The following is an 18,714-nucleotide window of genomic DNA, read 5'->3' on the forward strand; positions in this document are numbered from 1 at the left end:
TTTGATTTTGATAGATGTGTGACAGATCTAGGTGTCTGAGTAAGTTTAACTCTTATCAATGTTATAAAATAAAATTGAGATGGTTGTAAACTATTTTTTACTATTATAGAGATAGGCATAGGCCTACATTATTTGGGCACTGATGTTATATAAATAACCACTGAAATAGTAGGTAAACAATCTTATATTAAGTTTGTCTATGGAATTACAAACTAAACCCTTTATCCTGTTTGACTTCATAAATATTAATAAAAATATTGATTGGTCAAGTTAAGCTGAAATAGGATAAAAATATTGATTGTTCAAGTTAAGCTGAAATAGGTATAACAGAATACTATATAGCAATTAATTATTACATCTGATTTTAATAAGGTAATAGATTGAAAGAATAACAAACAAATACACCTAAGATATTTTAAACTGGATGATTTTGTGCAAATTGTCTTATCATGACAAATATTTTAAGTATATGGGGAATGTACAGTCAGATTTTTTTTAACTATAAGCAGTTGAGGTGAACCTATTTAGTGGATCATGTGTTTATTTGTGTCAAATTTTGAGGTTAAAAAATCAAAACAAACAAACTGGCATGTTGGCAATCAATAATTAAGCATTTAGGGGCCGTGTTGTATTACTTATAAAAGAATGCCCATTTAAAATAAAATGAAATTATTTAGTTAGAAAAATCCGTATTTAAACTACTACATTTTATAAACCAAACTTGAATCTTGTTTCCTTGGCCTATTATATAATGTTATATTATCCTGTTTGTACAACTGTATGAGGGCAACTTATCTCATTAGTAATTGCATTAATGAATTATCAGCAATACAATTAGATGTTAATTATAATACAGGGTGACACAAAGGAACCGGACGTTTTTTAAACAGCTGTTCCATTGTTGTTGCACGTGGTAGGAAGATTGAAGTTATGTCATTACCTTCAGGGAGGCTTGGCATTTTTGTTGAAATGGCTCAGTGGACCCTAGACCATCGCGTTTTTGCATACGATACTTTGATCCGAAATGGCGAATCCGTTGTCAAATCCAGCGGGAATTCAGTCGGCATTTTAATATTGAACGCCATAAAACGGTTCCAAGCCGAAATTCGCCATTAGGATGGGTTTCAGGGTTTCGAACTACTGGGAATATAACAAGAAAGAAACCACCAGGCCTTGTTAGAACTACGAGAACACCCAAAAACATCGCCAGAGGGAGAGTAGTATTGAATAAATGTTTCCTAACAAGGTGATTTCTCGCTTTGGTGACATGCCGTGGCCACCAAAATTATCTGGCTTGTCCACTAGTGATTATATGTGATTATATCCTTAGGGGGTTTCTTAAGGAGCGTGTTCATGCTCATAAACCACGCACTCTAGAGGATTTGAAGTTTGCAATCACAGAAGATATCAATGGCATTGAACTTCCTGACCCGAGTTTCAGCGGATTTTCAGAACAGAATGAACATTTGTAGATAAGTACCTGGCCGCCGTATGCATGACGTCATTTTCAAAAAATGACGGTTTTGTAACAAATGGCAAATGTTTACCTCACTATGTACAGTATTAAAACCAGTTTATTCCTTTTAACTACTGTGTACTACTTATTTTAAAAACGTCCGGTTCCTTTGTGTCACCCTGTATAAATGGGTCAAAAACTTAGTCTATAAAGATTTATCTCGTCATCTTAAGATTATTTAAGTCTGGTCCCTAACTTGGATCCCAAAATGTGGGTCTATTGAGATGAGATGATAAGAGATCTCAAAACTAAACATAAATCATCATTACTGTATATCTCAACAGTTATTTTATGCAAGTTAACTTATGCAACAAGATTCAATATTTTAATATTTAGGGCCTACTCATATAATTTACTATATAATTAACTGTTTTCAAAGTAATTATCACCTATAATTTGAAACAATAATTAAGTATGGTAACAACTTATTCATTAGTTGATTTGGAATTAGAAATCATGTCTCTAACAGTAAATTATATCTAAATTGCTAGGTATTTTTATAAAAACATATTAGGCTGGAGTAAGTTTAAAGTATATTTAACTTGTCAATTCCAAGAATATATGCCAGTTTGTTTATTTTGATTTTTTAACCTCAAAATTTGACACAAATAAACACATCCGTTTCAATCGCAGATTACTCTTCTCATAATGCACATGTGCAAGTAAACTATTCTGTAGTTCTGTGATATCAGATTTGAGATTTATCTGTTACAACGTTTACAATGAATTGAATATAGCGTGATATAGCACACAGGACAGGTTGTTACTTTTACCAATTAGTATGTGCTTTGTTTTTATTTAGTCTACTTCCTGGTTCTTGCTCATCTGTTGGTTTGGTTTTATTTGTTGTGGATATCTCTCAATATCTAATGTGCAAGTCCTCCCCCCACATCACAACTAAAAACTAGGGCTCCACAGATGGTGTTTTTGTTAATATGCCGATACACATAACAAAGTCTTTTTTATGCATAATACAATGATATATTGTTATTGTACTTAGGCAGAACAAGTAGGTGAGTTGCCCAAAGCATTATTACTTGTTTTGCTTATTTTAACCTATATCTATCTATGCACCCTTCTAACTTCCCTCCTCTAAAATCTCAATAATTTTAACCCTCCTCTAAAATCTCAATAATTTTAATATTGACTTACTATCCTTAGTTGCTGCCTTGGTTTGAAAGAATCTACTGTACTTTGAACTCGCCATGTTCTGAGTCAGCTATATTACAATTCAAAATTATGGATCTAGTGAGGTCTCAATAAAAACTTTACAGTAATGTATTTGAAAGCTAGACATAGATTACAAATTAAACTTGGAACTTTAATGGATTAATTGGTGTAAACTAATCTAGTCTAGGCTTATCTCAAAATATGGAAACGAATATTATATAAGTTATACCATGCCAGTTAAGTATTATTTACAAATCAATTGATACTTATTTTTTAGTTTGTGCTGAAACTAAGCCCTTTGCTTCACATTGTTTGGGTCTTTAGGCCTGAATAAAGTAAATAACACTCTTGTTTATAAAGTAGTGATTAGGGCCGGTACTGTATGAAGCTTTTTGAATAATAAAAAGGAATGTGAGAAATTAGGTTCCTTGTAACACAGAGATGAAGTTGGCCTGACCTAATAGGTGGTTTCAGTCTAGCTGTTAATTTCAGAATATTAGTTACCTATGTTTACTCCGTTTTGACTTGCCAACTAAGGCTCTGCTAAGAACAAGGAGGAGGAAGCCAAGCCTAGGAGGGTAGTGGTGGTGGTAAAGTAGAATCAGACAAAGAGTTAGTGAGTGAGTTGACTTTGGAGAACAAAGAGAAGTTAACCGAAACCGGTTCTGTTCTATCCATCCAACGCTTGTCACAGCTCCCATGGAACAGTTTGTTTGCACATGCGCATTGGAAAGGAGTAATCCGCAATTGAAACGGATGTAAATAAACACATGATCCACTACAGCCAAATAGGTTCACCTCAACTGCTTATAGCTAAAAAAATTCAACTGTACATTAATTTTTTAAAAGTTCATGGGTATTTTTGAATGTATCTATGCATGTTAAATTTGGGTCTTGTGTTATAAATGTTTACATTTGTTATTTTAAGCAAATGGATTTAATCAAAAGCTAGTTTAGAATTCTAACATAAGCTGCTAGACTTTTTGAAAATTAAAGCTTAACCCTCCAACTTGTAGTGCAACTATAATAGTCACATTTTGTAAGGTTTTGGTTATAAAATAATCTGTATACCTTTAGAAAGATTATATTCTAAACTTACACTTTGATGCACCATGACTAAAGGTGTGAAGAGAGTAAAATAATTATAGTCAGACATATCACCTTCTTGGTATGGGTCCAGTGACAACACCACAGCTACAGGACGTTGAAAACCAAGGTGCAACTCATCAGGGGTGCAAGAAAGTGCTAAAGTTTTGTGATAATTATAACTTAACAGTTTTAAATGGCTACACACCCTCTGATATTAGTGGTAAATTAACATTTATAAAATAAAATGGTTTATTGGTAATAGATTTAGCATTAACCTCACTAGAGTGTCTAAATTTAGTTAATGACTTTCATGTATTAGATTTTATAGGTCCTAACTATTTTTCAATTGAAAGGTGTGAAAACATTTTAATTAGCACAGAATATATCCCTTTGTTGTTAAAGATCAGTTCAACAGAGGAAGACAGTAAATTTTACAATACATTGTGAGACTATAAAGTAAATGTTCATGTTTTCTGAATAGTTAAAAAAACCAATATAAGATTTATTCCTCCAACTTATTTCATATGAATTAAATTAATATTTACCAATATTTTATATTGAATATGGCAAAAAAATTTGAGAAGAAGAAATTAAAAGTTTTAGTTAACATTAACTTTGATAATTATGTTGATATCTAGTCATGTATGACATTGGGGACCAACATTTTTGTTTATAAACTGTTTGAATTCTCTTTACTATATAATTGTGTAGCTGGAGAGAAATAGTGATGGAGAACTCAGGGTGGTTAATATGATGGTTATGAGATGCAATGGGGTAATAGTGGGATATTGGTGGGAATTCAGGAGGGAATAAACAGGAAATACAAATTTACATAAAATGGCACAAGCCTTCCTAACCCAGATAGCACAGAATGTCTGATGGATCTATTTTATTTATGTTATTATTTTATTTATTTTAATATTTATGTTTATTTATATCCAAAGATATCTGTAGAGTTCTTTAAATATTTATAAGACATTAATCTAAACATTTATAAAATATTTGAAATTATATGTCTGATCAACATCTAAAAAGGTATACATTTGTCTAAAGATCATTTTAGAGGTGTATTTATGTCCTATGGATATCTAATTAAATATTGATTAAGAATATCTTTCAGATGTCTATTAATATACACCCATATAACATGAAAATCTCATTCATTCATTTAATTAAGACTGCTTTTATGAGGTAACTTTTGATTTAAAACTAGATTGGGCACTTTCTTGTTAAAAAGAACATTCATTATTATTGATGATTTCTTTTTGAATATTAATATTTTATTTTTCTATCCAATAAATTGATAATAACAAATTGAAACATAGCCTATCAGCTGGCAACTACAATAAGGATAAAAAATAATTATTGTTCAGTATCAAACAATTAAAAAAATATAAAGGCCTATTTAAATGAAACTATTAAGTAGGCTATACCTTTTACCTAGGTCATCTTCTCCATAGTTGTTGAGACCAGAAAATCACAACTTTTTCCTCAAGTGACTGTCGAATAGGGCAAAATATACTATTCTGGCTGTATTTTTATCAGTCAGTTATAAACTGTATAAACTACAAGTTAACTTTACCAATCAAACTTGCTATAACATTTCAAAATTCCAAAACTACAAGTTAACTTTACCAACCAAACTTACTATAACATTTCAAAATTCCAGTTGATAGCCATTTTTCCGATTTATCTTTTCTGTTATCAAACAGAATTTTGAAACACTAACATAGCTTCTAGAGCCAGTTTAGTTGTTTTATGTTAAGTTAGTTTAGAATAGACTAGTTTCATTTTCTAATTCAGTATAAGTTTTTATTTTTTCAAAAACAAGGTTATCTAAGTCCTTAATTTGTAATTTAAATGTGTTTGGAGATTTTAAAACAGAAAGATATGGATTGTGTAGCAAACAAATATATTGAAAAAAAAATTGATAACAATGAATGTTCCTTTTAACAAGAAAGTAACTAATATGTGTTATACTGTTTTGTTTTAAACCTATTTTAAGTTGTTCATTGAAATTATATTTTAGTAAACTGCATCACAGAGATTAGCAAATGACTAAAAAAGTTCTTAGGGATGACCAATAGTGTGACAAAAGACAGAAAAATTAGACAAGAATAAATCAGATACAAATGAATGGTTAATAAATATACTATTAGGAAAATAATTTATTTAACAGGACATAGAACATATAACACTGACTCTACACTGGTTACAAGGTGTTGATTTTAATTAAAAAGTAATCTGGCCATTAAACAAACAAAAAACACCTTGTGTTTGGCTAAGTGCCTTTTAATTTAACAAAGATTGGGTTGTAGGTTTTTAATACCATACCTGAGACCTTACACCCACTAAATATTTTAGACCAGTTAATTAATGCTTCTTGTTAAGCTTAATTTTAAATTTTAATTCACAACACTGTTCACTAGGGAGACTGCTGCTTAGGCCTGCTAGATGGGAAGATCTCCTATAACTTAAAATTAGAACAAAACATATAGAGTCTATTTGTCACACTAATGGTAAATAGTTACCCTATATTTTACTGAATTTACACTTCCCTACCATTTGGAACAGCAAGTTTTATAATGTAGTAAAGAATAGATAAAACTAATAATGCAAAAATTTAAGAAGAAAATACCATTGATTGAACAGGAAATACATGATATCATAAATGGAAAATATTTTAAATTGGTCCATTGCATTATGAAAGAACAGAAAATAAATAAACATTAACAGGTAATACTCAAATAACTTATAATCTTTTAAATAAAATGGAATACTCTACACCAGACTCATCTTTATGTGTGTTTGTTTAAAGTTCAATCACACATAAACTGCTGGATGGATTTAAAATTGGGGGAAAAAAACACAAAAAATATAAAATTTATTTCAAATAAGTATAAACACTAGGGTAAAGTTATACAATTACTAGATTATACTAATTTTTGTAAATACATTAATCTTCACATTTACTCCCATGTGTCTGGAGACTCTAAACCCAGATATAACAGCAGGCTGGTACTGAACCTGTTAAAATAATATAAGATAAAATAAAACAGAATAATACTTGTTTCTATTGTATACATACTTTGGCTTTATACTACATAAATAAATTTAAATTAAATAAATTAACTGCCACTATTATATTATGTCAAGTTTACATATTAGGGATAGGTTGAAAGTGACAAATTATTAAGAATTTATATATTGATGTATTGATGAATATAATTATAATTGGTTTAGAGAAGTGGTATTTTTATAATACTTTGCCCAAAGTAAAGGTTTCTTTATTTTTCTCACTCTATATAAAGGATTAATATTTTTGTTAATGCATTAGTTTGTAATCAACATTGGTTGGTTATTATTGTTTAGTATTTAAAACAATCTAGTAAGTATTTATATTATTTGTTCATCTTATATTTAGATATGGAAAGGTTAACATTAAATAATTTAAAAGATTTTGCAAGGAATTTAAGAGTAGAATTTAATTCACTTATTAATAGAAAAAAAATTATTTGGAAAATGGTTAATGAAATAAAAACAGAGAAAGGTGTTATTGATTTTGTTAGTAGTTTGAATGACCCAACAGATATATATCATTTATATAATACCTTGAAAAATGAGGTTTCTGATGGAAGTTTCCAAATCATAGTACAAGAAAAGTTTAACATTGTTAAACAGAGACTTTTACAAATGTCTCAACAAGATTGGAAAAAATTATATAAAAATGAATGTTTTTCTGAAAGGTTTATAACAACATTTGAAAACAAGATAGACTTTAATGAATTAATCAAATTTCAAAATGTTCCTACAACAATTATTATAAAATATTTTAACAAGTTTGATTTTATTCTTTTGGTTAAAAACCAAAACCTAACTCCTATGGTTCTTAACCAGCTTCAAGATGAAATTGATTGGAATGTTTTAATTTGTTATCAAGAGGTGCCTGAACCCTACCTTTTAAAAAATTATAATAAACTTAATGTAAATATATTATTGAAAAATAAAAAGTTATCAACTGAGTTTAATACATGGATATTGATGAATGATAAAACAAATTTTATCTGGCAAAATCTATTGGAATATCAAAATTTAACACGTGGCCAAATGATGTTAATATATTCAAGATTGGAATCTGGTCCAGAATGTTATAGAAAGAATTTTGGTTTTTTTATAAGTGGTTACCAGAAACTTGACTCTTTTCTTTTAGAAATATTTAAAAATATATTACATTGGCCTACAATTTCAAAATGTCAAATTCTAACTGAAAGTGATTTGATTAAGTTTTATAGATTAATTGATTTTAAAATATATATTTCAAGGGGGATTTCAATAAGTAAAAATGTTCAAAATAAAATCTGCCTAACTTATATTAGTTTATTTACCAGAATTGACTGCCCAATATGTTTGGTAGTAACAGAAGAAAATATTATTTTAGAATGTAAACATACATTTTGTAAAACATGTATAGCTGAATGGCTGGAAAGCCATAATACTTGTCCTATATGTAGGTTTAAATTAAATTTTCAATTATTTATTTATAATTATGCACATTGAAATTATTATTTTTAGTTTATTTATTTAACTATGTGCACAATAAGTATATTCCTAGTTTAATAATATTTAATTTTTGACTTACAATTTTATTTGATTCAGAAAAAATATATTTTGTTTATGCAATCAATTATTTTAGTGCATTTATATTTTCATATTTAGTTGAAATATGATTCAATATTTAATACTAACAACATAAGTTATAACAATTTAAATATTAATCAATTTGATATATCAATGGTACATTGATTGTTTTATTTTACAAATTAAATCCAGATATAAGAGTTACTACGCATTTTAGATCACTTTAGTTGCAATAGAGGTAATTAAAATAGAGCTTTTTTAGAGCTCTAATATAAACATGGAGTCAACATTAAAATCTAAAGAGGAAAAGAAAATTATTGAAAATATTTTAAAATTTTTTATTGTAAGGTCAAAGTTTTCAAACTTAAATCCAATTTATGTATTACAAATTGAAAACTTTATTTCATTTTTAATTAATAATTTTCCACAACAAGAAATAGATTTAGTTTGGAAAAGAGTTTCAAAAAAGAGAAAATATATTAGGAAAAACAAAGTTAGTATAACTAAAAATAATGAATCAACTCTTCAAAAAAAACATATATGTATAATTGGAAGATTTGATGATAAAGATGAATACATTATTCCTGATATATATCTTCCAGAAAATAAGTCTTTACAAGATTAAATGTAAGTACAAAGAAATGATAATGAAGACACTAGATTTTAATAAAATATTTAGTCCAATAGCTAAAATGGGGACAGTGAGATAAATGTTAAACATTGTAGCAAACAAAAACATGTTTTAAAACAATTCTATGTCCTAACTGTATTTCTTTATGATGATTTAGAAGAAGAAATTTACATACAAGCAGAGGGTTTTGAGGATGAGCCTAGTTAATACTATAAGTTGAAGGAAAGTTTATATGACTTGAAATACAAGTGTCATGTTAAATGGAATGACAAATTTAGCAACTGTCTAAAAGAAAGTGGTTTTAATACCCTTTTCAATAGGAGTTAAGAAAAGTTATAGTTATTTTATATGTTATCAAATTATAGATAAGGAATTCAAGATCAAAACTATGAATGTTTCACACTACTTGGGACTTGAAATTTTGAAGGAACAAGTTTAGTCAATTACTTAGTCAAGCATGCTACATAAAGAAACAAAGAAATTCAACATGAATGATTATAACTGTGGAAGAACTTCAATTGGTTTAGAAAACTTATAGATAGAAAAGGAAGTTAAAACAAAGACAGAGACAAAAAAGGTTCCTTATAGACAAGTTTTTGGAGCATTAATATGTTTATGTTGTGGAAATAGATCAAATATATAATTTACTATTTCATTTGTTTTAAAATCCTGTGTTATAAGATTGAAAAAAGAGGTAATATTGAAGTCTGTAAACCAATAAAAAGTTTTGATGTAAATGATGATGGTATATTGTTTTTATAATGTTTGTTTACTTTTGTAATATATTCAGTTTATAATTTCTCGGTAAAAATACAAGGAATTATTTTTGTTCAAAACAGTTATATTTAAAGAGATGTAGTTTACAAGAACCAAGGACCATATACCTAGGTTTGTTGTTATAGATAAGGTAATAAATTATATTTTTTAATAAATATTAATAGCTTAATTGAAAGGAAGTAGATTTGCCATGTTTGATTAAAATTTATATGGACTGAAATTGTATCCACCTAGAATAATACCCCCTCATTTGACTCAGGAGCTTGTCTATTGTAATTACCAAATAAAATCAAAACCAGAGATGTAGGAATTGGCTAACTCTGGAACTGGCTAACCGTCTCAGTCAGGAATTGGCTAACTCCAGAACCCGCTAACTGGATTTTGTCTTGGCGGAATTTGCTAACTCTGGAAGTTGCTTACCCGGCTGCACCCACTGCACAGAGCATTGTTAACCTTGTACGACAAAATAATCATACACTGCTGTATTTCAAAATGTCGGTAACAATGAAGATACAGTAAAGGTTATTGTTTTTTGTTATCAATTCCACTTTTAACAGATAACTAGTCCAAAGTAATTCAAAGACAATAAAAAAATCTTGAAAAAGTGTTTTTTTGTTTAACTGTACAACAGCCATCAATGTTTATGATTTTAATCTTAAATATAAATGCTATCAGTATAAAAGAAAATAATAGAATATGAAAAAAATATTGAAAATTCAGTTTAATTGGTACTAAATAATTAAACCTCTATGAAATTAAGCTAAAATACATGCAAGTTCTCAAATACAGAAAACAGATTTAATCGTAATGTTGTAATAAACCAAAATCATTAATTAATACAGTCATCAACCATCGTAACTTTCATAACTAATTTATATATTTAAAATGAAATGTTTGTCATTGAACCGTCCAACTTACGTGTACAAATATGATAACATAGACTAAGTTGTTATCTAGGCCTAATAGTTTGAACCAAAACATTGTAGGCCTACTAGTAAATAGTTGCCTAATTCTAAAATGTGTTAAATTTTTTAGCAATAATGTTACATGTTTTAAAACCATTTTTAGATTGTACACCTAAGCAATGATGTAGTTTTTGGTTATTTTTACATTTTATACCCTAAAAAGCCAAAACAAGTTTATCTCAATTTTTGTCTGTCTGTTTGTTTGTTTGTCTGTCCATTCTGTCTGTGACACCAAAATATAATTTTCTGCAGCCTATTCCTAGAAAACTAGAGTACTAATCAAGGTTCAAATCATTTTTCTATATTTACTGGATTAGTGAGAGTGTTTTTGGCTATAAAAACTTGGCCTCCCTTCTTTGAAATTGAAAATAAAATAACAAACTATTAAAAACCCAATTTTGTTTAATTTTTATAAAATTTTTTGCCAATATTTTTATTAATACATCCAAGCCAAGTGAGATAAAAATTGTGTGCCTTACTTAACCGGTTTAATTAATCGCAAGTGAAACTATTGTTCTTGAGTTTTGATAACTGGGGAAAATATAGTGAATCAGAGTTATAAAAGTAACTGGATTAGGAATGTAATATGGCACTATTTAGAACAGATGTGTGCAGTAGTGGTGTATGTCTGACATATGAATAGCCTCTGCTGATTAGAAATAGTTGTGGCATTTGTAAATATATCAGTGACAACTAGAATAAATAATCTTAATTTAACAGCTGTTTGTTATTTAATATTTTTGTAGGTAATTTTATGATAAACATTGGGAGAAAACTTGACAAAATTCATATAAATTTGAGTTTTTAAATCAAGGTAGGATTCTGTGTACACAAGTAAGTGTAGATTTAATCTAAAACAAAGCTTTGGGGTAATCAAGCACTGTAAATGTTTATTGTTTAGTTTTACTGTATGTTGAAGACGTCATGTTACATTAATCAATTATTATTTTCAAATTTAAATAGAAATTACTTATGGACGTTTGGTGATTAACTAAGCTATTTACAGTAGACCCCCTCTTAACCGACCTCGTATTAACCGATAATCGGATTATCCGCCTTCGATCGTAAAATAATACAGTTTGTTTTAACCGACCTTGCTTTGAGAGCAGCTCGGTTTAACCGCCGCTTTCTAGGAATCTCGGCATTTCCACTCCCACGCTGGGCGATGAGAACTGAACCATACGCTTATCTCCACAGGATATGACTAAGAATAAATTATTTTGTATTGATCACAAAAATTATAGCATAGCCTATTGTCAGTTTGTCATCATCGTTCTTAGCGTGAGCACATCTGATCTGATTTGTTATCTTTATGGACAATTTATAACATCATAAAGTGCGTTACCTGATTATCTTATCACTGGAGTAAACAAACAGAAACAACACAACTTGTAGGGAGGGCAGGGAAAGGGGGTTTAAAACTCTAAGGTCAAAATAGTTTTTGTGCCTGGAGCCTCCATTGAGAGGTTATAAACATCCTGTCTTGTAACAATATGGTTGCTTGCATCTTTAATTTCGACAAAAGGTTCTGTACTGTATCAATTGATACATTACAGTACTAAAATTATTGAAATATTTTTATTGATACATTTTTATTGACTCTTGCCTAGTATTATAATATATTCCACTGAAAGTAGGCCTATTTGACTTAACCGTGTTTTGTGTTTATTTGTGACTTTTCTGTCAATACGAAAAAGGAGATAAGAGTAGTTTATTTTATAAATGATGCAAGTATGACTTCAAAATAATGATTATATAATTCCAAATGAATAGCACTTCATTATATTATGATTTTAGGGATTGCCCGTTTTAACCGACCTTTTGAGTTATCCGACCTAGGTCCGGTCCCATTAGGGTCGGTTAAGAGGGGGTCTACTGTATTAGGGTTTAATTATTTAATTATTATTAATTATTAGGGTATGTTTTACTTTGGTGTTAAACAAGTACAAGAACAAAACTTTTGTATACTTTTGTATACTTTCTAAGTGGCTATAATAATAACTAGAAAACCATATGTTAAACATTGTCAGTATTGTTGTATATATAATCTGAGCCAATAAAATTCTAAATGTTACTTTGGTGTTAAACAAGTACAAGAACAAAACTTTTGTATACTTTCCAAGTGGCTATAATAATAACTAGAAAACCGTATGTTAAACATTGTCAGTATTGTTGTATATATAATCTGAGCCAATAAAATTCTAAATGATTAATAATTTATGAACACGTTAGAATCCTGGATTATCTCATTGTAGGCTAGACTAATTTTGTGTGATATAATACTATCATCTAGGTCTACTAGTTCATTGTGTGTTTAAGAATTTGACAATTTAGTTAATTTTAAATCACATATTAATTTATAATTTTTAGTTGCTAGAAAGTGTCTTAGTATTTCTACTTTCTTTGATTCAAATAGTTAACTCTAGAACTCACTAACCCCATATTAAATGCTCTATCTTTAAATTTGGTTGATGAGAACTTGTTCAGTTTTGGAATTAGCTAACTCCAGAACCCACTAACCCACTCTAGAGCTAGGTTAGTGAATTCTATCCTCAATAGAAACTGCTAACTCAGTATCTCAGTGAAACTCACTAACTCCTAATTAGAAGCCTCATGCACCATCCAATAGGAGCTAAGCATGAAAATTTTTGGCCAGTGTTGTCAAAAGTGTAGTACCTATGATTGTATCAGTATCATAATGCTGTATCCTATAAATAATTAGGAGTAAGAGTAACATAGTCAATAAAATAAATATATTTAGAAGTATATTTAATATTATTTTTATAATTAGGATGGAAAATGTATTACAGTTTTACCATAGACTAACCAACACAAGTAAACTTTACATCCCATTGTAAAATTTGAAGCTTGTTTTTCTTGTCTAGGTTATGTCTAGTGACACTGATTACTAGTGCTGATGAAATTATGTTTCTATTATTTTATAGTTAACTTCATGATTTGTTCTTTATTTTTTGATTATATAACTAGGGGATGTGTTATTAGTTATAATTAGAATGTTTTATTTAGTTAAATGGTGTTTTAACACATTTGCTATGGCACGTCAAATGGCGGGTATATCCCCAGTGCAGCGCTGCCCTCAGTGTAGAACAAGCCCGATTGCCGCATAGAATTGGCTTTTTAATTTTGGTCTGATGAATTGCAAATAACATGTGGTGATGTCCTGCTTTACAATGAGAGTTGACATAGTTTGCTAAATACCCACAGATAGCAGCACTGCTTGGAACATAGTTAGTCCCATTGGAATTGTATTGTCAAATGGAGGGAAAAAGATGGGACAAAAAGTAGATTTTTGAGATTGCCAGATGGGGATTTTACGAGGAAATTTATAACCAACCTAAAAAACAATTTACACATTTACAAAATTTAATCTAAAAAACAAACATTTAAATACATAAAAAGTCTAAACATGACTAAATACAAGTGCAAACCTAATATAAAGGCAAGTGTGAACTTAAAAATCTGCAAAAAATCTGAGTGCACCCAAACTAAAGAGCGGTTGCAAAAACAGATTTCTATTGTATTTACAGACCATGCTCAGCAAGTAATAATGTTCTCCGTCAAACACTAGACTCATAACTGGCTGCTTTTGTTTAACAAGGTTGGATGGCTTGGACCCGGGACTATACATAACATAGACAGTGAAACGTAGTCTATGTTATATTTTTACATGTAAGTTGGATGATTCAACGTTAAACTTTTAATTTTAAATCTATGAATTAGTTATGAAAGTTAAGATAGTTGATGACTGTATTAATTAATAGTTTTGGTTTATTACAACATTATGATTACATTTGTTTTCCATGTTTGAGAACTTGTGTGTATTTTAGCTTAATTTCATAGAAGTTTAATTATTTGGTACTAATTAAGCTCAATGTTCAATATTTTTCATATTCTATTATTTTCCTATAATACTGATGGAATTTATACTAAAAATCAAAATCATAAATATTTAATTGGCCGTTGTACAGTTAAATAAAAAATACATTTCATTATTTCATCATACAAGGTTGGCAATGCTCCATGCAGTGGGCATGGCCAGGTTAGCAGCTTCCAGAGTTAGTGAATTCCATTACAAGACAAAATTGAGTTAGCAGGTTCTGGATTTAGCCAATTCTTGACTGAGATGGTTAGCCAGTTCCAGAGTTAGAAAGTTCCTGAGTTAGCTAATTTCTACGTTTCAATATATCAGTGTTTAAACATCCATATGCATATGTAAGGCAATTCTTTACATTAAAATTGTGGCAATTATAGAATAATAGGTAAGTGTTTAAGTTAAGGGTTTCTATCCTATGATGACTAGACAAATAGTAAAATCTTAAAAAAATTATAGTATAATTAGATGTAAGGTAAACTGTACACCATATATATAACTAATATGTGGTTTTTGTTGATAATTTTTTCAGATAAGATTACTATGCTTATTTAATATTTTACTTTTGGACTTAATGAACCTCATCTGGAAACTTTCTCAAGATAAATTAATGATTAAAAGCTTAATAATCTCAGCAAACCTGTTGTCTAATTTTGAATAGTTTCTTTAATCTTGAAAATAATTTATTTCAACTTTAAGGGGTGGTTTAAGAGCTTGGTATTAGTGCTAGTCTGTGACTAAATCCAGATATTTCTGGCATTTTAGGCTGCTGCCTTGAAAACAGGTTTGTAAGCTCAATTTCAGTTAGACATGCACCTAACTTGTACAAGGATAATCATGTGCCTAAATATTGTTGATTTGGGAGTCAAGTAGACTTAGGTGCTAGTCTAAGAGATAGTCTCGGTGGGTTTGGGAGACCAATTTCAGAACTAAGAGATATGTTTTCGTTATAAAAATCAGTGAGATTAGTCCCCAACTTTAGTCCTACCAGGGGGTAGGTTTAAGTTAATATCATGCTGGTATTACCTCATTAACAAGTTAGTTGTTTACATATTAAGTAAAAGAATGTTATATTGGAATTTGTTATTAAATTCTGAATAATTTCATTACCCTTAAAGTATATTTGATAAAAGTTTTTTTTTAGGTTTCTCTTGTTCAAAATAAAAGAAAATCTTGCATGAAGTAATTTAATGAAATATTATTTTGTTTTTGTTTTTACTGTTAACTTCAATAAAAATATAGAGCCTGAATAGAATTTATTTCAAATGAGATTTGGTTATAAGCATCCATACCTTAATTATAAATATTTTATTAGCTAGGAAAAAATTAGCAACCACACATACCCCCCCCCCACTCATCCCTTACAAAAGATTGAAGAGATAATAAACAAAATATAAAAAACTGCAAATAGCTTACAGTCATAATAATTTACTTTTAATTGTGTTGTGATTGAGCTCAGTTCAGTGTCATTGACAAGTACTAGTTACATCAAAATGTAGTACCTAGATTATTTGAAGTATAAAAAAATATATACTGGTACAGTAAATCAATATTCCCACCACAGAAAACCTAAAGATTAAGTGAATATCCAATAACCTAATAAGACTTTCAATTAAATTTATTTAAATAGCTTTAGGTTTAACAAGTAACTAAAACTACCTATGTGTAGGTATACTACTACAGGGAGGGCAATAAAGTGTTTTTTACCAAAATATTAACAGTTTTATATAAAATAAATAAATTTGCCAAGATTCATCAAAATATATCCATAAACTACAAAACTACAACAGTTAACTTATTCTCCATGAGAATCACATGGGAATTTTATATTAAAAATTTTTTGAATAGTCTTTGTAGCCAATAACCATACAAAACATTTTAAGATACAGTAGAACCTCTTTAATCCAAACCCCTGTAATCTGAACATCCACTAATCCGAATGCTTCATTGCTGTACTCTATACACAGTACAGTAGTTTTTTATTGTATGTATACTGTATTTATTGATATATGCACTGTAGTTATTTAAATTGTAATTTATAGTAGGCCTACTGTTTATTCCTTATGTTTAATACTGTATTAAATAACCACTGTATTTTACTTTATAAAGCAATTTTCACTTTTCCCTAGCTTTGCTATGTAAACAACAATATGTTCTGTAATCCAAACTATTCAATATTTGTTTTTTATACTCTTTAAAATATTTTAAAGATAAAGATTTATGTTTTAGGGGTTAAAATTGAGAAAAAAACTATTTTCATCCCATAAAACCCCGGGTTTCCATGATCTGATCATGCTGGTTTGTGAAATTATTAGGGTTTATCATGCCTAACACTTTCATGCCAAATTTTATCAAAATCAGACAAAAATTACTCAATTTGTCACATTTATGTACGTGTATATGATATATAGGCTATACATATATAAACACTTGAACAAATAGGGATGAATGAATAGGAAATGTTTTTGGCCTCTAGGGACATCAAAATGGAAAAGTATATTGGTCCCGGAACTAAGTGCTGCCTATGGTAATAGCTACTTCACTATAGGGAAGTTAAATAAAAGAGTGTCATGTTAAATTTTTTTTTAATTTACAACAATTCTTTTGTAAGTATTAACAGATATACATTTGCTTCATATTATCATAACCTCCGCAATTACAAAATATTTTTTATTTTATTTCTGTCAATACCTATATATTATACAGGGAAATTGCTGTTTAATTTTAAAACTTTTTATTGCATGAAACCGAGTTTCAGATGTTACTGTTCCACACACTGAGTAATCTTTGTTAAATGATTAGGCTACCTAATGTTTTTGATCTCTGAAAGAAATCATATTGATTTTCAGAAGCCTATGCTACTCTGTACATATTTATAAGGTGTAGTACCAGAGATAAAACATAGCCATCATTGAGATGTAAATCAATGATCTTACAAAACTAAATTTTTGCAATGGTATAATGCAGAAACTTAAACCATAGTCTACTAATTAGCCACCGTTGATATACCAAGATAAAATTGTATCCATCTTCAATTGTTCATCATTTGTTGTTGTCAACAGTAATATGCTCTGCAGTGGCCATTACCAACATCAAAACCTAAATTCCCCACGATTCCCTGTCCATCTAGCTGCGCTGTAACTTAGTCATGACTATGATCTATGACCATTTCAACTTAGACATGAGCTCCCAAGCCTGGTTTCTTGTCCGGGGACTAAAGTTAGGTATGTTTAACACTAGGCACATATTAGCTAGGCTTGAGCTCCCAAACCGCCCCTAACATAACTAAAAAGTCTAACATTATCCCTAATCAAGTACTATAATTGATTAATGCTGCAGTTTTACTGTATGTTGAAGATGTCATGTTATATTAATCAATTACTATTTTTAAATTTGAATAAAAATTACTTACAGATGAATCTGGTGAGTTGACAGGTTGTAGATGTCTATCACAGACTCTGTACATCATGCTGCCTAGGTAAGAATTGAAGTGTTCTCCATATTCAATGAAGAAATGTATAGAAATTGCACCCAGATCTATAAACACACAAGGTAAAGATAAATCATTATTTTCAAGGTTTAATTGTAAACAACTTAATGAACTCCTATATAAAGAATGTAGTCATTGACATTAAAATTATTGCATTTAACATTTAATATTATTTGGTTGATGAGTTAAAAACTCAGTTTGCAGTGTAATGGACAATGAAAACATAATAGTAATATCTTTAAGTAGGCCTAATACAGAAAATAAATATGTAATTTTGCTGGGTCTATGTAATCAATTCCGTTTGTCATTAACAGTGATTCTCAGAGTATAGCAAAAGACACAGGCGTGTACTAACACACTTTAAAGTCTTCCCACTGCATGTACTGGCCATTTAGGCGGTCCAACATCAAGGTACTGACTTTTTTTTTGTGTATTTTCCACTGGGACCCTGGTCTTCTAGGCATGTACTAACTCAAAATATAGTTTCCCAATAATTGGTACTTCACTATAAGTTTAAGTTGTACATGACACTAGGCATCTGTCTGA

At 29.3% G+C, this 18,714-nt stretch overlaps 1 long non-coding RNA gene across 1 annotated transcript; it reads right to left on the reverse strand.

The window, feature by feature from the left end:
• Positions 1 to 6,640: 6,640 nt before the first annotated feature.
• On the reverse strand, positions 6,641 to 18,229 carry LOC128997324 (uncharacterized). Its single transcript, XR_008491120.1, has 2 exons — positions 18,091 to 18,229; positions 6,641 to 6,802 (listed from the first exon to the last, which is right to left on the reverse strand). It is a non-coding gene; the product is annotated as an uncharacterized LOC128997324 (long non-coding RNA).
• Between the last annotated feature and the right edge of the window lie 485 nt (positions 18,230 to 18,714).

Source organism: Macrosteles quadrilineatus, unplaced genomic scaffold (genome assembly GCF_028750875.1).
Source record: "Macrosteles quadrilineatus isolate MER2022 unplaced genomic scaffold, UCM_ALF_1.0 Scaffold_6__1_contigs__length_79288215, whole genome shotgun sequence".
Classification (NCBI taxonomy): Eukaryota; Metazoa; Arthropoda; class Insecta; order Hemiptera; family Cicadellidae; genus Macrosteles; species Macrosteles quadrilineatus.